Raw genomic sequence first — 22,691 nt, forward strand, 5'->3', positions numbered from 1 at the left:
TTGGCTTCCCCTTCTGCCATGATTGTAAGTTTCCTGAGGCCTCCCCAGCCATGCTGAACTGTGAGTCAATTAAACCTCTTTCCTTTATAAATTACCCAGTCTCAGGCATGTCTTTATTAGCAGTATGAGAAGGGACTAATACAGGGAGAGAAGGAATTCCTTTATGACCCAGAAATTCTCTTGTAGACTTTAGGAGGTAAAATCCCTCAGAAAGGCATGTTGTTGGCAGGTGGCAGATGCATTATAATCAGGCTGAAATTGGGCCACCATAAAGATTTTGCTACTCTTGCTGCCTCCGTATTTTGCCATGTTGCTTTCTTTAAAGTTTCTCCCAGATCACTTCTCTATTTTGGAACCCTCCAGAGTATACAAATGTATTCAGAATCCATGGTGGACATCACTGAATCTTTCTAGTTTTCACCCGGGGAATGGAAGCTTTAGACATGGTTCCCAAGGATCCATGAATGGTGGCTGCTTTTTTTTCAGTGATTGAAAAGACTGATGTTTATTCACTCATTAAAAAGGAAATTGCTTGCTTAGTTTGTGCCAACACCACTGTAGGGGCTGCAATACAACAGGGAGCAAGTTCTCTGCCTTTGAGGAACTTGCCTTCTCCTTATGGGATGGGTATAGCAAAAAACAGATGGAGCCAAGATGTGCAAAGGTAGTTTTTAGATTCATTTAGAGTCCTTACACAATAAACCATACCTGCCTCCCCACCCAAACATTGAACATAGCAATATAAAAGTAATGTAGTTTTAGGGGTCAAAGTCCCTACAAACATTTCCAGATGTCGGTTGTACCTTATAGTTTTGACTTAAACTGAGCAGCCTCCCTGCCTACCTTTCAGGTCAGGCCAGTCCAAATTCCCTAGGTCTGGCCTTCATCACTTTCCCTAAGTCAATATGGTCAGAAGCTTTGTTTCTTGTTCTGTATCAGTGCTTCCCAAACTTGGCTATGCCTCAGAATTACATATAAAGTCACTTAACGTACCAGTTTTAAAAATATGTATTATAAATATATATGTGTTATATATTTAAATAATATGCATATTATTAATTTTTTAGGCATGTGAATTGGAATTTCTAGGAAAGAGGGACCTGGGATCTGTATTAGCCACAGTGCTCCAGGTGATTCTGATTAATCCAGCTGGCTTTCTTTTTTCTTTTTTCTTTTTTTTTTTTTTTGAGATGGAGTCTTGCTGTGTCACCAGGCTGGAGTATAGTGGCACAATCTTGGCTCACTGAAACTTCCCTCTCCCAGGTTCAAGCAGTTCTCCTGCCTCAGCCTCCCAAGTAGCTGGGACTATAGGCATGCACTACCATGCCCAGCTAATTTTTTTTGTGTTTTTAGTAGAGACGGAGTTTCACCATGTTAGCCAGGATGGTCTCAATCTCCTGACCTCGTGATTTGCCCACCTCAGCCTCCCAAAGGGCTGGAATTACAAGTGTGAGCCACCGTGCCTGGCCGGCTTTATTTTTCAAACCAGATTTTAGGAGCCAGTCACTACCAGATTAGTTTTTTCAATGCAAGCTTCCTCCAATATTCTCTTCTGAATGCTCAGGACTTTACTATGCTATAAGGGATGGGGTATTTGAGGAGTTCTGCCTACCCTTCTAATGCCATCTCTCGTTGCTTCATTACTGGGGCCCTCTGCTTCAGGGAAATCCACTTGTTGACTTTTTTTGGATGCCATCTGCCCTCCTGTTTTCAGAAAGTCTTCTTCATGCCTTTCCTCACATCCTCAACGTCCTCTTCCGTCTTCTCTAGTCTCATCCATTTTTCAAGACCCACTCAAGTCCGACCTCTGAAATGATAACCTTGCCACCCTGCCAACCTGCATGTCATTATTTTTGGATTTCCCTAACCTTTATCCTTTGGGTCACTCACTTGTCATTATATTGTAGAAATTCGTGATCATGAGTTTTAGTTCAACCTTGGGAAGGCTTCTAAGTGACATAGACACAGTATATCATTTCTAGCATATCATTAATTATAAAGGAGTAAAGAATGTTTATCAGTACTCTTTAGAAATGAGTGATTCTATTTTGTATTTCAAAAAGCATTTTATAAATTCAGCAAAGGCATGCACTATCCCTGTCTTATTCACTAGAACGGTCTATAATTATTTGTTGAACTAAGTTAGGAAAAAGCCTGTATTATTGTTTCAAAATCTTTGGGGTTGCTTTTTGTTAATTTTGTGGTGCCTGCCATAATGAGAGTTTGAAGCTTTTCTTTCTACTCTTGTGTCGTTGTTATTTCCTTTTTAGCACCCGGCAGGAGTTGAAGCTGCCCACTTGACTCTTTGCCTGGTTGCTGTCCCGGAATGATGCTGTTTATCATGACTTCAGAAGGTACAGAGAGTAACCTAAATTATCCTGTTATTAAAGTAATAGATAAACCTAGAGGCTACTCCACAATGAACATTCCATTAGCTCAAAAAACCCACTGTGCTCCATAAAACTGATTTTGTTGGCTATCTGGGCTTGTTTACTGTTATGGGATTTAAGGCAACTTTGAAGATCTGACTTTGATTCACTAGAGAAATTTCTGTTTTATATTCTTTCCAAGTACACTAACTTAAATTCTTCTGATTTTAATTTTGTTCATGCCTTGTACTCTATCTTCATTGGATTTGATCTTTCTGATAACGATCAGAAATAGCCCCGGGTATATTTGAAAGCAGACATTCCATCAATTCTCACAGTAAATTGCATAAGAAAAAAAAAAAAAAAAAAACTTGGGAAAGCAGTAGCCTACACATACCTGGGTTTAGAGGGCATCTTTTGCCGTCAACTTTGTAGTTCTAAGTATTCTTCTGTTATACACATACCTCCTGTGAATGGCAGCCAGACTTTCCTTACTTTGGTGTGCATATTTACTGGAAGCAGAAAAGCGGTTTCTTGACATATGTTGCCTGTTTGCTAAACTACACAATGACCACAGTTTGATTCTACATGGACCCTTGAGATTCAGGCTGGTTAATGCAGAGCTGAAAGCATATACCCTGATACTTTACCTGACAGCAACTGAAGGTATCATTCATTAATTTATTCAATATTTATTTGTGGGGTGTCTTTTCTTGGTCAGATACCATGGGAGGACCTATGATGCAAAGATGAACTAGATAGGTACATCTTTGTCCCAAGGAAGTTATAGTTTATCCACATAGACATGAAGCAGGGGATTATACTAGTAATAATTTAGTTACTCTTGTGATAGTGGTATGAAGTTAAAAATCCAGTGCATAATGAGAAAATATAATAAGAAGCCCCAACCTCATTGGAGATGGTGAGTTGCAGGGAGGAGTGAGAGTGGGAAGTGTTCAGAACAGCTTCCCAGAATGGGTATTATTTACTCTAGGGGTTGAAAAATAAGTAGGAAACAGCAAGGCGGAGAGAGGAGTTAGCAGCTCCACAAATGTGAGAATAACGAATGCTTAGAAAACCCACATTGTTATGATAAAATCTCAGTTATGCTTATCTAATCCTATATTTGTTCTGTCACTGATACTAAGTGAGAAGGACTGTATGATCTGTAAAATCTGTTTAACCTGGTTAGAATAAATTATGAAGAACAAGAGTGGTGTTAAGGAAACTTTGAAGGTCAGGAGATGAGGCAGAGATTATAAATGTTTGTAAGAAAAAACTTCCTGTTATAGATATCCCGTGAGGGTTCTAACCCATTCCAAACAGAATTATTTACACTAAACAAATGAATTTTTTTGGATATATTTGTTGACATATGTGGATTATAATATAATTTAGCACTATAGATCAAATTGAACCTAATATATTATCCAACTATAACAAAATACGTAGCATTTTGGGTGTTTAATAATGTAACTATTGCATTCTCTGTATGTCTAAAATAATATAAGAAAGAAAAACAGAAAGAAAGAAAGTCAGATACAAAGGAAAAGGAAAGTCAGACAGAAGGAAAGAAATAAACAAGATGGGTAGATTTAACATTTTATGAAAAATGTGTTTTAAATCAAGTAACGTCATTTTTAATTCTCCCACTGAAAGTTAAATACTCATTAAGAACTGGAATCATTTTACATTGACAAGAACAATAAACATATGTTAACTGGAAACTAATGTATAATTTTCTCTATCCCTCACTTTGTAGCTACTAACCCTTTAGGTGAATCCAAAATACAGTTCCTATGTAAAATTCACTTGTGTTGCCTCTCAATTATGGATGCTTTACCCGGTTTAAGGGCCAAGAGAGAGAAAAGGAAAATAGTATTGTAGTTGCAGTCAAATGTCGGCTGGAGCTGCAGTCATCTGAGCTAACTACTTTACTTATGTTATTGAACTTAATTATAATGGCAACTTCGTTTTTTTACATGTGGGAAAACCAAAGGTCAGAGAGATTAACTAATTTGCTGAACATTTGAGCTAGAATTCAAATGCAGTCCAAAGCCCATTTTATATCTTCTAAATTAAAGAAAAAAATTTTTTCCCCCTGGAGAAAGACTGCCTGATTTTCTTTATTATTTGGGGATTAGTGGCTGTCTATAAAATTCTGGAAGGTCTCATAAAGGTAAACTTACATCTGGTGTGTGGTTCAAAGAGAATTTTCTTAACTAGACGGTAAAATGTTCCTTCAAAGGGCTGAGCATAGAAACATTGCTAATGACTTTTTGTTCATATTTCCTCTTAAATTTTTATTTTCATTACAATTATAAATGTTTATTCTAGAAAATTAGAAATACATAAGTGCACAAAGAAAACCTCCACATGTCAAAGATAACCATTAAAAATATTGATAACATTTTATCCTATCCTATTTCCTTTGAATACATATTTCTAAAGATGTATTAGAGACTAAACGTAAAATTTTGTATTATCTTCCACTTAATACCATAAGACTTTTTATCTATTGCCAGAAACTGTTTATAAATATAACTTTTAATTTGTGCATATTGTTTCATTGTATAACTTAGAAATATGGGAAATACTTTATAAATCAATTCTTATGACTTATGTTTAGAACTATTAAGGGAAATATAAAGTATAATTAGATTTAATATTTTCTTTGAGTGAAACCCTTCTAAAAATAATTAACTTGTTTCAGATTAGGTCATTTGCCAAATGGGTTGAATTTGCAGCAAACCTCCTCAGTCAGGCTGTGTATCTTTCATCCATGTTTTTGGAGAAAATGTTGACTTTCAATTCTTTTTTTTTGAATGGAGTCTCGCTCTGTCACCCAGGCTGGAGTGCAGTGGCTTGGTCTTGGCTCACTGCATGCTCTGCCTTCCGGGTTCACGCCATTCTCCTGCCTCAGCCTCCCGAGTAGCTGGGACTACAGGTGACTGCCACCACGCCCGGCTAAATTTTTTGTATTTTTTAGTAGAGACGGGGTTTCACCGTGTTAGCCAGGATGGTCTTGATCTCCTGACCCCATGATCCAACCGCCTTGGCCTCCCAAAGTGCTGGGATTACAGGTATGAGCCACTGCACCTGGCCATGACTTTCAATTCTTTAAACTTTACTGTGATTTGGGACAAGGCATTGCTCATTTTTTTCTGCTTCTTAAGATATATTGGGAAGCAATGCTTTTTATTTTTTGCTTTTTGCTTCCATAAAGCAAATAATTCAGCGATTATATTAACAGAAAATAAGAAGCGTATCATTTTCTTGACTTATAATCAGCAAATATTTTATCCAGGAATACCTGAAGCATTAAGATCCATTTCATATATATAGTTCTACCTATAGTCTGACATTTCCTTAACTGGATACTGAGTAAAAGCTTGGATTCTAGAATAAGACAGCCTGGTTCTACCACCTAGGCATTGTGTGAATTTGAGCAAGTTACTCAAACTCTGACCTTATCTCCTTGCTGTAATGTAAGTATAACAACCATTAGCTACCTCTGAGGGATCCTGTGAGGATTAAATAGGTTAATACATGGAAAGGATTTTAAATAGCACCTGGTATTCCGTAAGTGCACAATAAATATCAACTATTATTATTGTATGATGCCCTTATCTTTCGTTTGGTAATGAAAATTTTGTTATGCTGATCTTTGGTTAAAACACACCATTTTCAGATTAAAGCCTGAGCCAGTCTGTAATGCCTTTGAGGGCACAGAATTTATATCCCTCAGATGGGCTATTCATTGTTTAGCTCAGTACCTGGTGTTGGGTGTCTATTTCTAGATGTTTCTTTCTGAGATTACTCTTAGGCTGAGTTGCTAATTTGATTATCTACAATATGATTTTAGCTTCTGGGACTCACTGTAATGGTGCAGAGACATCCCTTGAGTAATGGAGCTGATTCTCTAGCAGAACTGAGTCTCCAGCAAAACTTCTGCCGGGCCCTATCTCCACCTGGGGGGAAAGGGGAAAGCATGAACTAAGGACAATGCTTATGCTAGTCTGGTTGGGGTAAAGGCTTTGTTATGGAGAAGGTGGGATATGGATTGCGACTAGATGATAGAGGACCTTGACACTGCATGGGCAAAACCATTGGATTCTGTTCTTTACAGTATGGAGAAAAATAAAGGAAAAGAGGGGCATCTTTCCGTAGGACCCAGAGTCTGAGTCCAATCTGTTTATACTCACAAGTCTCCTGATTCTTGCATTTTTAAATTTGATTCATTTCTTTCTCAGTTGCAGTATGTCGGAGGGCATTGTTTTCACATTTCCACTAATAACCAAGTGGCCTGGTCATTGAGGAAAAATGTGGGGGGCAGATAGTTCTTCCACAGTCCTGAAGTCATCATATACAGATGGTGGCCTCTTTTGTTCCTGTAGTGTTGGCCTTGGCCCCCAATGATTTTTTGTAAAATTTCTGTTCTTTAGGAGCCCCTAAAATTGAGATTTGACTCTTACAGATGCATGATTATGTAGATGATCATTATTCAATCCTTTAATGATAGAAAATGTTATTTTTATGAGTAGTTATTTGCTAGGCTATACATACTACATACACATGCAAAACAGATGCTCTGTATTTTCTAAGTACTGTCGTCAGAATCCCTGAGAGTTGTGCCTAGCAGTAAGTGGCCATAGTAGTCTAAAAGGTTAATTATTTTATCAGCTAAAGAAGTTCTCAAGCATCTTCCAGAACAGACATGTCCATATGACAATCTTGCTGGATAATGACGGGAAACATTTGCATTAATAATATAGTGTGGGAACTGGGAGGCAACTGAAATGAGGTTAAAGGATAAGGACAAAATGCCAGAAGGATGTAGTTAATCAAAAGGCTATCTAATTTTTATTGTGTTTGCAACAAATTCTGTAGAGATTTTATAAACCACTTCAGACAGAAAATGGCAGAAATTAATTATATCCAGCTCTGTATTTTCACAATTTGTTCATGCCCTCTTTTTAGCCCTTCCACATCATGTTATAATTTCGTATCATGTCAATCAAGTTATATCTGTCTTCCCCACTAGATTGCTGATCCTTTACCTTGGAGATGGACCACTTATTTTGTGGTCCCCAGCACCTGACATAAGAATGGCACATAGTAAGTGCTAAAATGCCTGATTCTTGCTGATTGAGAATCTGTACTTATGAAAGTTGATATAAAATAATAGATGTTTGCCACCAGTCAGTAGTGGCAGCAGCTTAAAAGAAAACAGTCCTCATTACAGAGAGTCTGCTTTAGAAACTGAGTATTCCACAGGGGCATGGTCAGCAGTGAGGGGGGCTGAAACTGACATGTGATCTATTCTCTGTGACTAAGAAGTAGATCTACTGGGTTACATCCACAAATTATGTCATGCGGCATTTTGGTGAAAAGTATGTATAAATGACATAAGAGGCTGACACAGGCTTAGGAGTGGATCAGGACTGCTCTTCCCATGGAGACTGACTGAGTTCCTTCACGAGACAGCAAAGAGGCAGCAGTTGGAGTAGAAATTGGCTGCAGCTTTGTCCCATGTCCAGAATTCCTGGGGTCCCTAGAACTACTAAATACAGGGTAGCACTCTGCTGTCGCTGGACTGGAGTTGGTCTGGGAAGCCCACATGAAAATGCTCCCCCAGGAGTTCCTGCCACAGGTCGTTCCTGTCATTCCACACATACTCTCTGACTCAGACAGTCTTTGGGTCCTGCCCTGCTGCATGGCGTGAGAATACATGTCCTGCCTACAGTTGTGCCCTGGGGGTAGGTATAGAAAACCTGTTGCAGGCAATGATAGGCAAAGGAAAGGGAACTAATCATTATAGCATGCTCTAACAGACTCAAACTGAGATTCACTCAAAATCTGTCCACCATTTCCATCTTTAGCACCAGCTCTAGTCTCATCCACCATCACCCATATGTTAATGGTGCTTGCTATGTGCTTAGCTGCTGTGTGATGTTCTTGATGGAGATTGCTGCATTGAATCCAGACAGGGACCTTGTGGAGGAGAAGGACCCCATCTATACCTCTAGGATCATGGCAAAATTGGTCATTATGAGTCCAGAGAGCAAGTGTTCTATCAAAGAATAAAAAATTAGGCTGGGCGTGGTGGCTTATGCCTGTAATCCCAGCACTTTGGGAGGCTGAGGTGGGTGGATCACTTGAGGCTAGGAGTTTGAGACCAGCTGGCCATCAAGGTGAAACCCTGTCTCTACTAAAAATACAAAAATTAGCATGGTGTGGTAGCACATACCTGTAATCCCAGCTACTTGGGAGGCTGAAGGACGAGAATCACTTGAACCTGGAGGCAGAGGTTGCAGTGAGCCATAATTGCACCACTGCAGTCCAGCCTGGGCCACAGAGTGAGACTCTGTCTCAAAAAAACAAAAACAAAAACAAAACAACAACAACAACAAAAAAACCCCAAACCCAAAATTAATTAATTAAAAAACAATCTAGAATGGCCTTCTCTTTGTACAGCTGGATGCTGATGGCAGAGTACACTCTCGAAGCTCACTTGAGGTTTAGAAAGCAATGTAGCAGTAAGGGACATTTAAGCAGGAGAAAAATCTTATGATTTATGTGTTTTCCTCTTTTCATTTAAAAAGGGCAGATGCTGATCAGGATAAAAACCACACAAGCAAACTCTGGTCCGAAATGTCATTTTACTTCATTCTCTTTAGTGTTATACAGTGTGGTTGCAAGATATGCTGAAATGGAAATTTAATGCTACTGTATCCTGAGATGTATTTACATGGTATTTTTGTAGTCTCTGCATGTACCTTCTGCTTATTACCAAATAAGCTGTATATTCATCATTGTTGGTTCAATCTAAGACTGATATTGACATTGAAAAGATGAAGCAAGATTGTATCTCAGAGTAAAAACATGCAGGGAAGAAAATGGAAACTCAGAAGTAAATACTGATATCTGTGAATAAAGAAGCAATTTTCAGTTTGCTTTACATGATTCTTAAGGATTGTATCATGTTTATATCTGTGTATATTATTTATCACTACAAAACTCCTGAATGCTTGTTTAATACCTTCAGATAAAGGTGCAGTTTTAGTGAGGACTTGATTCTTCCAGAAAAGCAAAGAATAATAAGAAAAATACTCAAACAAACAAATGCATCAAATGACTGCCTGTATTGATTGCAAATAGCTTTTTTCCTCAAAAGAAGGTTTCTGGTTGTTGCAAACCTAGTATCAAAGGAGTGATTTGTTCAGAGCTGTCATTTGTGGAATTTGCCTCTAAATTATGGCCTAAAGATATGTCAGGACATGAATAGAAATATTCTCTTCCTGAGAAACACATATTCATGTTCCATGTGTGATTTGAAACATGCCTATTTGCCCCATAGGTTCTTAATTTTCCTCCATTAACCTCTTCAACTTTTTGTTTCAGATTTACAAAGAAATGAAATAGAACTGAATTTTATATGAAAATGGTGGGAATTTCTTTCTTTCTTTTTCAGAGGTGAAATTTTTTTTTTTTTTCCCCAGAGAGATTTGCTGCCATCTGTATCTTTGGGCTTCACCTAGCTGATAAACAGCTCATGGATTATACAAACGTCACTGCATTTCCATTACCTACCCTCGACAAATTACAGCCTGCCAATAGAACTGCCATAGCGGAGAGCAGGCATTTGGTTTTAAACTGTCTTCTTTTTCTTAAATCCTTAAAACAAGACCATGATTCTTCATATTCAGTGGAAATAGAAAATGCTCAGGCTCAATGCACACAAGGAAATTGCAACCTCGCTCTCTCCCTCCCCGCCCTCTTTCGTTTGAAAGCGACTCTTTACTGCATTGCAGTCCTGCAGAGCTCTCAGGGAGCCGGAACCACAGGCTGTGGGTGGAACTGCACGACGAGCCCAGCCGCCTCTTTTATAGGCAAACCACAGATTCTCGCTGGAGGTCATCTTTTACATTGTATTTCGATTTTATAGAGCCGCTTTCGATAAAGAGAATACAGACACATTGCTGAGATGTGTGCAGCATGACAGTTTTATAAAAAGAAAAGAAAAACCCAAAGGTTATTCAGTTACCTACCAGTCTCATTCAATGCTGCATTTTGGAAGAGGTAGTGGGACAAAGAAAAGTTCTCATTTCAATGTGTGATGGTAGATACGAGAAGCTGTTTTGGCCTGATTGATTTGGTAATTTTTCTTGAAGAAAATATTTAATAAAAGAGAATGTGTTAGCTATTCTGCTCCCTTTCTTCCTCTCAAAATTTAATTTTTGTTTTTTACCTGGTCTGTTTTTGACAATGTGCATTAGTAAGATATTCTTCCACTCTGCTTGGGTTGTCAGGATTGTGGGGTGGGCTGTTTCTCCATCTGGACCCCAGAGGGAAGCCTAATCTCACATTTTCCAGGCTATTGAAGGAGGAGAGGCTTATCCTGGTCATGGGGAAGTTTCCCTGGATTGGCGTCTCCTGCACCCACGTCACCTAGGCAGCCCAGCAAACCCTTGTCACCTGGGTGAGGGTGTATGACTACAATGGGCCCCCTTCAGTGGGGCTGTGCAAAGAGGGATGAATTGCCTAGATGCTGGGACCTTAGTTAAGTCCCTTTACTCTCTGAGCCTTAGTTTCCTTGACTAAATAATTTGGATATTAAATATTAACCCACTTATCACCCAAAGGTTATTGTGAAAATTAAAAGCATGTGGGACAATGCACGAGAAATACCTTCTGTCACAGAATGATCTCATCGAATAGCATTTTTTGAGTTATTTTTGCTGTTATTTGTGGAAATGAATGTTCCTCTCCTTACTTACCCCCCTGAATATATGTGAACCTCTTGTGTAGGCTGGCTCTGCATTCTGAAATTCTTCTTTCTAGCAGGTATCAGAAGGATAAATAAAATATGTGGTTTGTTGCCTGTCCCGCCTGCTAGGTGTGAACTACAGGAGGTGAAGCACAGCATCATTTTGTTTAGCAGAACTGTTTTCTTGCAGCCCAATGCCAGCACATGCTAGGCATTCAGCAAGTATTTGTGGAGTGAACTCAGAAAGTTCGTGAATCTACCTGCTGGGTGTCAGGATGCCTTCTGTTTTGTTCCTCCACTTTCCCTTTCCTGTAAAGGCTGCCTTACCTTTACTACAGTAAGGGACTGGGAAGATGTACAGATATTTTGGGCAAGTTTGAGATATTGTCTGAAATAGCCTAATGATTTTACATTTCACCAAAATATTCCCCAGTTCCACTATGGTTTGATTTTCTTAGCACCTACTTTTCTTTCAGGAAAGCAGGCCAAATGTCTGTAGTAAATCATGTGATTTTTAAAAATGCTTCAAGGAATTAAATAATTGAGTGTTTTTATACTTGTTCATTGAAACTAGACCTCTGGCTAAAAACGCTTGTTTCCTTGCTGACTTCTCATCTGAAGCTAGTTCAAGTGAAGCCTAGATTGTTTTTGAAGGTTACAATTAACCTCAAGTCATGAATGTGAGAAGAAAGTGATAGAAATGTTTGTTTAATTTCTGTGCAAGCTTAGAACTTCTGGGGACCTGTGTAATAGACTGTGGTCTATAAGTGTAGGACATTTATGATTTGACGGATTTAAAAAGTAATTGTTTTCACTAATATGCGATTATGTTGAAATCTTAATAAAGTATACAACTTTTATGAACTGTGGAACTGCTGTAATGTTTTGAAAGCTGTTCTTTATTCTGTGTTTCACTGACTGTGTGATACTGCGGAGAGCCTTGTGAGTTTTATATTTGGATATATAAAACTCAGATAATATGTAACACTTTTTAGCTGCCTGTTTGAAGGGCTATAGAGTGAAAAAGACATGATACTTTGCCACTTTATTGCAAATGTTAAATGTAGCCAAATGAATGACATCTCCCTTGTAGCACCCAGAAACAAGGCTTGGTAGGGTAACATTCTGCGTTGAAGGATGGTTAATGGGTTGGCTAATAACCTGGGCCCCTCCAGGCACAGGGTGAACCCCACTGTTAGTGTGGTCATTCCACCCAGAGACCAGGAAGGATTTGAAGACCAGGAGAGTTTCTTTAACTCAGGTTTAAGCCAATAAAGCCATTGATTGAGAATGATTGAATGTATAATGTGGAATATGAGTTGCGTAGACTTTATTTTACTGTTGGCTTATGTGCAATCATATTAAACAAAAATAACAAATGGTATACCAGTGCACTTAGCTATTCATTCCTGGTTCTTCCTGATAAGAAATTGATGCCTCATAATTTTGTATCTCTAATGATGATGCAAATTGTTTCTGTTCTGGTCTGGTTCCAGTTTCTCCTGTTTGGTAGTTCAGCTTCTCTGCATTCTCTTCTCTCTGTGGCATTCTGTTCTTTTTCCATTCATTTGTGCTGGAATCAGAATTGTCTTGTTATTAGAAATCTTTTCACTAATTGCAAAGAATTTTCATCGTCTGTATCAGCAGTTACCCTAAGTCTAGATTTGATCTCTTGTGACTTCGTCATCTCTATTGCTTCCATGGGTTACTTCCTCTAACATAGTACAAAGTGTTTGTACCCATTATTATTTGAATATAACTTTTCTAACTATTTTCCCAATTCTTCATTTTCTCCACTTCCATTTGAGTCATTCCCTTGTTTACCTTTGTGCTAAAGTGGAGAGGGGTTTATGAATTCTTAGACGTTTTGGTAGGAAGGGTAATTTCTACACTGGGTTTGAGCTGACAATGGGTTTCTTCATTGGGCAGACATATAGATACCATTACACTTTGGCATAATTATGTTTCACTGTTTATTAAGGGGTTATATAACATGTCTGCCAGTCACAAAAGCTTCAAAAATCTCATGAGTCAAGATACATATATTCATTCTGTATATAATATTTCCATGGAAATAGTGAACATAGGTAAGTTCAATATTTTGCTTTGTCCGTGAATACAGATTTTTCACAATGTGTGGTTTTTAAAATGCTTTACTATTTTGGAGAATTTTGTTCAAGAAATAACTGCTTTTGCTGCCTTTCTGTGATCAAAAATAGATGTTGATATACAGAGACTTTGAAAGGCCGTGGTCTAAATGAGAATACAAATATGTTGTGCTCGTGTTAGAATCCTGACTCTCTTGCTTTAATGTGGTCTCTAGAACTATAAAATAGGCTTAATGTCAGAAGTCAATCGAGAACACATGTTCTGTTAATTGCATGTTTATGAATAGACTCTAAATTAAATGTTAGATTTTTTCCTCCAATTGCCCATCTTAAATTGAAATTCAAAGAGCAGTTTTTAAAAAAACTTTTATTTTGAAATAATTTTAGATTTACAGAAGCCTTGCAAATACAGTACAAAATTTTTGTATTCCCTTCACCCAGCTTCACCCAATCGTAGCATCTTACATAACGACGGTGTATTTATCAAACAAAGAAACTAACATTGGTACAATACTGTTAATTAAATGACAGACTTTATTTGGATTTTACAAGTTTTTCCTTCTGTAAAGGACAGGCTTTAAAATCATTTTTACTGATAGAATATAGAAAGAATCATTTTATTAAAAAATTCAATAAAATTGTACCTTTAAGAGATTGGACAGTCTAATGTACATAAATTTTGAGGAGCTTCTCAGAGAATGTTAATGATGCATTTAAATAATTTTATAAGATGAAATATATAAAAATATTGACATCTTAATTTTGATGTACAGAATTGATTATTCTAACCAGTGTAATGAATACAGTATCATTTATATGAATATTTTTTCGAATGAATGCAGTTTTGCTTTTCTTAAAAATTTGGCAGTGAGGATACAAGGAAATTTCTATAGCAATTTCTCCTTTCATTCTGCAGTCTTTAAATTCAGTGACTCTCACAAGCTTTTTCTTGTAAACTTAATAAATTTTGCACATTGTGGAAAATACTGCCAGTTTTGAGAAAAGCTGAAATAATTTTTATTTTTAAGAGTACATAAAAGGAACAACCAACAATCTGATGAATAAAAAAAGATAAATTCAGTAGTTGGGAGGGCCAAGCGTGGTGGCTCACACTTGTAATCCCAGCACTTTGGAGGCTGAGGTGGGCAGATCACCTGAGGTCAGGAGTTCGAGACCAGCCTGGCCGACATGGCGAAACCCCCATCTGTACTAAAAATACAAAAAACTTAGCCGGGCATGGTGGGCACCTGTAATCCCAGCTACTTGGGAGGCTAGGAATCGCTTGAACCCAGGAAGCAGAGGTTGCAGTGAACCAAGATTGCACCACTGCACTCCAGCCTGGGCAACAAGAGCAAAACTCTGTCTCAAACAAAACAAAACAAAAAAACCTTCCAAAAAACCAAAGGTCTGGGAGGAAATAATGTATTATTTAATTTCATTTTCTTCATAAAAAGTCATCATATGAGCCCTGGAACCCATCTTTTTAAAAATTGTATTTGATTGCTTAGTAGCATTATTACATATAAAAAGATCACCATCTCTGCCTCACTTTGCACTTTGGTGCTCCTTTGTGCTTGGTACAGGCATGATACCTTGAGATCACTGACTTTTCAAATGTTCTGTTTTCATAAATACCTGAGCACTAGGCTCAGTAGAACATAAAGCAACTATGTGAAGCTTTAAAAAAAAAAAGAAAAATGAATTTCTAACTTTAAAAATCTCCTAATGACTCAATATATGAGGGAGTTGGAGGTAAACCTCCAACTTTAGTGTTTGGGGCTTCTGGTAAAATTTGAGGCTTTGCTCTCACCTTTTAACTACAAAGCAAATGCTATATAGCAATGTTGATACTAAAGTGAAATTTATATATATATGTGTGTGTATATACATATATTTAAAATACTTCCCAAACTTTAACCCTAGGAGAAACATGGTGATTTTCAATAAGAGAGAAATTTAAAATGTAAATGCTCAAAAGGATTTTCAGCAAGGTAAAAGTGAGGGTTATCAGTGCAAATCTAATGAGCATAGATTAAAAAGTAAATGCCTGAACTTTTATTGAATCTGGCAAAGGAAACTTTAAAATTGAAATTAGATTTCTTCTTTTGTAGATGAAATATATCAAGGAGAGGTTTACAGGAAAAGCATGTTTTTCCATTGCTTCCCACAAAGTTTCATTTGTGAAGGTAAATTTTAAACGATGGCAAGGATGATCGGTGTTGTTAGAGCCAAATTCTAATTTAGGTATTCTTACTTGGCATTCAGTGATTTCACAGCAGAGAGTTTGGCCTTAAATCTATAGCTGTTCCCGGAATGGAAGCCTATTTACAAGAACTGTTGATTATGAAAGGTTGGCTTATATATTGATTTTTATGTAGGCCAGTGTTGTGGAAAGATTTAAACAAAGAGCTGGAAGCAGGGGAGTTCTCCAAGGCTTCTCTCCTTTGGGTTGGCTCTGTTGGACTGGTTCCCCTCACAGTGAGGCCACGGGGCAAGGGAGGAATGCTTTCCAAGGTCTTTTAAATGTACTTTTCGTTTTTATATTTGGAAGTTCTCCATAGTACAGAACTGCCTGTTTGAATTTACAAAGGCTGATATCACTGGTGGTGCTGTGGTCAAGAAGACCTACTGTGTAATGCCTCGTTGCTGATAGCCAGTGACAGGTGCTATATAGGGGCTGTCTCTTTTGATTAGTATTGTATTTATTTTGGGATGATAGGAGCAACCTTGTACAGGTGCTGGAGAAATTCCTTAGCTTTTCAACAATAAGCAAGGAGGGTTGTCTTAGTCCATTTTCTGTTGCTTATAATAGAATACCTGAAACAGGGTAATTTATAAAGAGAAGGAATGTATTTCTTGCAGATATGGTGGCTAAGTGCAAGATCGAGGTGGGTACGTGTGGTGAGGGCCTTCTTGCTGGTGGGGACTCTCTGCAGAGTCCTGAGCCAGTGCAGGGCATCGCATGGAGAGGGGGCTGAGTGTGCTCTTCATGTCTCTCTTCCTGTTCTTATAAAGCCACGAGTCCCATTCCCACAATTAGCCATTAATCCATTAATGCATTAACCCATGAATGGACTAATCCATTCTTGAGGGCTCTATTCACCTCTTAAAGGCCCACCTCTCAACCTGTCAATACTGCCACACTGGGGATTAAGTTTCAAGGTGGATTTTAGAGGGGGCGTTCAAACCACAGCAAGCATGTTATTCATTTATGTGCTTACAAGAATAGCTCCTTTTTGGTTCACCTGAACTTAAATTTATATCACAAGCATGATGGTGTTTAATCCAAAAGTAATTCAGTTTGAATTACAAACTCTTAATGATAGTAATTGGTTTCATTCTCTTTCCTGGTATTAGTTGGGAGCTTATCATATTTTATTTGCTTCTATGAGTGGTAAAGTCAAGTTGGGAACTTCAGGGGACCACCAAGAAAGAGCTGCTGCTGGAGAGATTGGCTGTAACACTCTGGGGCAGTGGCAGGATGGGGATTTGGTTCCCTTCTTTAGGTGGAGAGGGTGTGGTATCCCTTGGTTGCTTGAGCTTAGCGATGCCCAAACTAACCCCAGAAAAGAAGATCATCAAGATCTGACTGGTTAAGCAAATAATTAAAATTATAGACAATAGTCAGTTTGCTAGGGTTTTACCATGTGATATTGTTATGGGATTATATTAGGAATGAAATAGAATTTAATGACCAACTATTGTTATTATTCTGTAACTTGCCACCCTTGTTCCCAGTCCCACCTTGGTCCCAACCTTCAGCAGATCCTCAAGGAAGAATGGGAGAGACAGAATTTTACCCTATCAGCAGGACCTGGGGGAAAGCATAAAACACCAAAAGGATGAAACCACAACCTGAAAGTACTTTCAAGTATATATTCGTTGTCTGTTGCACTGTAACATGTTACTCCAAAACTTAGCAGCTTAAAGCAACAAACATCTGTTATTTCACTGTATGGGTCAGGAATCCAGATGTGGCTTAGTGAGGTACACCTGCCTCAGTTTCTGTCATGAGGCTGCCATCAAAGTACTGACTGGAAATGCAGTGCCGTCTAAAGTTAAACTGGGAGAAGATCCACTTCCAAACTCACTTAAGTGGTTGTTTAATGGGATTCAGTCTGATGTGGTTTGGCTGTGTCCTCACCCATATCTCAACTTGAATTTTAATAATCCCTGTGTGTCAAGGGCGGGGCCAGGTGGAGATAATTGAATCCTGGGGGCGGTTTCCCTCATACTGTTCTTGTGATAGTGAATAAATCTCACGAGATCTGATGGTTTTATAGATGGGAGTTCCCTTGCACAAGCTCTCTTGCCTCCTGCCATGTAAGAGATGTCTTTTCTTCTCCTTTGGCTTTCACCATGATTGTGAGGCCTCCCCAGCCATGTGGAACTGTGAGTCTGTTCAACCTCTTTCCTTTATAAATTACCCAGTCTTGGGTATGTCTTTATTAGTAGCGTGAGAACAGACTAATACACAGTCATTCCTCAATTTCTTGCCACATGGGCCTCTCTGGATGGCAGCTCATAGCATGGCATCTGACTTCTCTGAGAGAAGCCACATTTTCTGTCTTTTATTTATTGAATCTGTCTCTAGGTCTAACCCACACTTAGGAAAGACAATTACATAAGGGAATACCAGGAGGAGGGGATCCCTGGGGGTCATCTTAGGCTGACCCCCAGGTAATCTACAGCTTGTCCTATTTCAAAAGAAAATGGAACTATTAGTTTACATAAGTTATCTATGTAAAAGTCACTAATTAAGAAAGTGTCATGTCTGAAATAAGGTTATTGGGGGAAAATATGGCTAACTCTAGTGGAGTATGTGCTTATAATTGTGCTTGAACTATTTCTATCCCTTTCAGTAAGCAGTTTTCCCTGTTTTCTCCTTCCCCAAGGTCTAGGGCCTGATCTTTAGTCTGAATTCTGGGTCTCCAACCCATTGTATTCTTCCTTCCCCCTTATAATCTATTTTCTCTTCTTTTTCTTTGTTTTACACAGTTCTATAAGGTATTGGGAAAAAAATCTGAGAAATTAATTTGGAATGAGATTTTAGCAAATTACAATTTTTAAAAATGCCTTCACTCCCCAGGTCATAATTATAATTTGGGATGAACTTTCCTTATGAGTACCTGATTGTTCAAGTTTTAATTACTTCAGTGTCACCTCCTCAGAGTGGTGTTTTTTAACCATCCTCCTCAAGTGGTTCCCCTATCCCTCTCCCATTTCTCTCTGCATCATTCAGTTTATTAACTTCCTAGTGCTTCCTATTATTTGAGATTGTCTAGTTCATTTCTGTTTATCTATTGTCTATCTCTGCTCAGTATAATTTAAGCTCCACAAAGGTAAGGATATAGTCTCTTTTGTTTCTATTATATCATCAGTGCTTAGAACAGTGCCAAGCCCATAGTAGAGAGTCAAGAAATATTTGTTATGTGAATAAATATGGAATTTCAAGAACTGAAGCAGGAATAGGGAGAACCATTTTTGGCTAGGAAAGCCTTTAGGTACTCTTATCACATCTGTCTCTTTCAACCTTGTACTGGGTTTGTTTGACTCAAATAGTTCAAGAGTGGACAATAAGGTAGTTGGCTGATATCACTGGACCCTTGGGTCTGGCAAGGTCATCTGCAACATGGTGCTAATAATAGCTACTCTCTTTGTAATCAGGAGGCTCATAAAGGTATACTTAGAACACCTTTCAGTTTTAAAGGCTATGAATCTATGATTTTTTTTTTTTACCACCACCACCATCACCACCACCACCACCACCACTGCTGCCACCACCATCACCACCACCACCGCCGCCACTACCACCACCACCAACAACAAAAGGACAATCAAAAAGAAAATAAAAGGAAAAAAGGCAATGTATAGCTTTGGCAGAAGGAACCACTTAACCTTTGCCATCTAAGTGTCTTCTGTTTGTATGGTGATGGCTCTGGCTCTCAGGTGTGACGACAGTATTCTGGGGATCCTTGAATAATTGTGAGACAACATGGAAAATGACAGAGAATACAAGCAAATCATAAAAAAGCACATTTCAATAAATCTGTGGAAGACAATTGCTTAAGATTGAGATTAAAAAAAAAAAATCAGTGAGGATGGTCCTGCCCTGAACAGAATGGCAATTAAAAAAAAAAAAAACCAACAACTTATTATTTTCTTGCTTTGGTTTCATTTTCACCCAATGTGGAGCGTGACTTGATTGTTGTGTATTGTGGTTTAATACAGCTCATCATCGTGCTTCTTTTCCATAGCAGCAAAGTGGGCTGAAAGCTTGAGGGATTTCTTCTGCATTAATTCCCCAGATCTCATTCCTGGTCAGCACCGTGCAGCTCATTTCCATTAAGCAGATAGTCCTCCTTTCTCTTCTTTGCTTCCAGACTCATAATTCTGTGCTTATCTGCACTGAACTTCATTTGCATTTATTAGCTGGGTAGGTACTTGAAATATCTAAAACCCTTTTATCTGCCTGCTTTGTTTCTCATTATTTGCTGTCTCTTCCAATTTAGTATTAACTGCAAACTTGAAATGTTTCTTCTGAAACTGTTGTTCAAATTCTTTGCATACCAATGTAGCGCCTGGAACTGATGTCTGCAGGGATCCCAGTCAATAACCTGGTTCTGTCTTGAAAAGCTGTAACTTCTCACATTTTACTTTTCTCACTTGACTGACTGAGTGAACTGTTTATGTAGATTCGTGTAGTTCTCTGTTGAACATTTGAACTCTTGAGCTTCCCTACTGTGGCAGACCGTGTGCTAAGGCACACAGCAATGAACAAGAGAGGGGTTTCTTGCCCTCATGGAGTGCATAGCCTCTTCAGTGTAGAGAACTGTGTATGTTGTCCGTATTATTTTGTCCTCCACTCAATTCCCCCAATTATCTTGAATTGCACTTTGTTAATGCTTTGGGACTTCACTGAACAATATTATACAGAATGACATTAGAGAACTGTGTATGTTGTCCGTATTATTTTGTCCTCCACTCAATTCCCCCAATTTTCTTGAATTGCACTTTGTTAATGCTTTGGGACTTCACTGAAGAATATTATACAGAATGACATTATGCAACTCAGGATTATTTAAAAGATACTGTTTATTTCATTTTTTTCTTCACAAAGACATGGGAGAAATTTCTTTCAGATTTCAGCATCAGGAATGTTTCTCCTGAACCACTCATTTGTTTTAACATTACACTGTAATTCAAGAATAAATTATACCTGTTTTCTGTGAGTTTAAAAGCAAATTTGTAACCTGCTCCTAGAAAACATACCAGATCTCATTACGGAGCTTATCATACTAACTTCACAGGGGTTTTGGCCTGTCTCTTTCTGACTTTCCTATTTTTGCCCCACTTCACAATCTCCATCTTCCAACATTGTATGATTCCTTTATTGGCTTTAAGAAAACTGATGTCTTATTTTAAGTATTTATTCAAACTGTCCTAAACCCTTTCTGTAACAAAATAGGGTATAAGTAAATAGATGACTTATATGAACTTGGAGTGGGATGTGTTCAAGTTGGAGGCCTGGGTTCACATTACTTACCCTTCCCAAACTGCTGTTCTGGGGTGGGCCTGGACTGCATGAATAACTGTATCAAGTTGAACAAGTCACTTGACCTCCCTAAGTATTAGGGGTTTCGTGTGCAAATGGAAAGTATTTGCTTGATTAGACTTGTAGTGTTGTCCTCGGCATTAACATTTTGTGTTTGTACAGCAGATTTGTAATTGTGCCATCAACATGCCTACTTTTCATCTTAGAACCTAGTTGCCTTCTTAGTGGAGTTTTAGTTGTTGGGTGCCTGATGCTGGGTTGCAGAGTTAAGAGACTCAATTCAGGAATTTGAGCCTCCTACGTAAGACTGAGCAGCAAACCAGCAGTGAGGCTTCCCAGCGATAAGGACTAAAGCAAGGGCAGGCTTCAAGGGCCACCCAAAGGAGGGACCAAACTCAGACTTCAGGAGTTAGGGAAGACATGGGAAGATGGAGACATGAGTAGCATTTAGAAGGGCAGGAAGGAGTTAGGAAGACATTTTTGGCTCCTGGAAACGGCATTTTCCAGCATGCTGAGATATGAACAACTAGTTTATATTGATGGCAGAAGTAGAAATTTTGTTCCTTTAGAGATTGGAGATGGTGGGAGATAAGACTGTAGAGTCAGTAGAGACTGGATGTTGAAGGGTTGTCTCTGCTGAGATATTTGGATCTCACTCTAAAGATTATGGTGATCCGCCAGAGAATTTTATATGAGGTGAGGAGAGGTGGGCAGATTTGAAATTTAGCAAGACACCCTCTTATATGAGTATAGATGATAGATTCTAGAGGTTTGAAGGGCTGTAAGGTTACTTATGTTGGGCTAACTCAGGTAATTTGAAATATAACAATAATAATAATAATAGTAGCTAATATTTATTGAATATATATTAAGTGCCAGTTGCCTTATAGGTATGGTCTTATTTAATCCTTGCATTAGCTTTATTATTCCATTTACAGATAAGAAAACTGAAGCTGGAAAGTTTAAGTACCTTGTCCAAGGCCATATAACTGGCAAAGGGTGGAGCCAGCATAATCATCTCTATATCTTACTTTTAACTACAAGCATGTACTGATTTGAGTTTAGGAGAGAGGTCTGGGATGGACATGTGCATTTGGCCTATTATATTGGTTGATGACATGAATGAAGATGGAAGCCTGGTGATATGGTTTGACTCAGTGTCCCCACCCAAATCTCATCTCGAATTGCAATCCCCACATGTTGAGGGAGAGACCTGGTGGGAGTGATTGGATCACTGGGGTAGTTTTCCCATGCTCTTCTCATGATAGTGAGGAAATTCTCACAAGATCTGACGGTTTTAAAATAGCGGTTTCCTGTGGACTTTCTCTCTCTCCTGCTGTCATGTAAGATGTGCCTTGCTTCCTCTTTGCCTTTCTACATGATTGTACGTTTCCTGAGGCCTCCCCAGCCATGTGGAATCGTGAGTCAATTAAACCTCCTTTCTTTATAAATTACCCAGTCTCAGGTAGTATTTTTTTTTTTTTTTTTGAGATGGAGTCTCATTCTGTCTTCCAGGCTGGAGTGCAGTGGCACAATCTCGGCTCATTGCAACCTCCGCCTCCTAGGTTCAAGTGATTCTTGTGTCTCAGCCTCCTGTGTAGCTGGTACTACAGATGCATACCACCATGCCCGGCTAATTTTTAGTATTTTTAGTATAGACGGGGTTTCGCTGTGTTGGCCAGGATGGTCTCGAATTCCCAACCTCAGTTGATCTGCCTGCCTTAGCCTCCCAAGATGCCGGGATTACAAGCATGAGCCACCGCACCCAGCCAGGTAGTATCTTTATAGCAGTGTGAGAATGGACTAATACACCCAGGAATCACCAACATATTGGAACCCACTGGAGTAAGAGGGGGCTGTGAATGAGGTTAAGAAATAGAGGAGATATA

The sequence above is a fragment of the Macaca nemestrina genome, chromosome 5 (genome assembly GCF_043159975.1).
Source record: "Macaca nemestrina isolate mMacNem1 chromosome 5, mMacNem.hap1, whole genome shotgun sequence".
NCBI classification, from domain to species: Eukaryota; Metazoa; Chordata; class Mammalia; order Primates; family Cercopithecidae; genus Macaca; species Macaca nemestrina.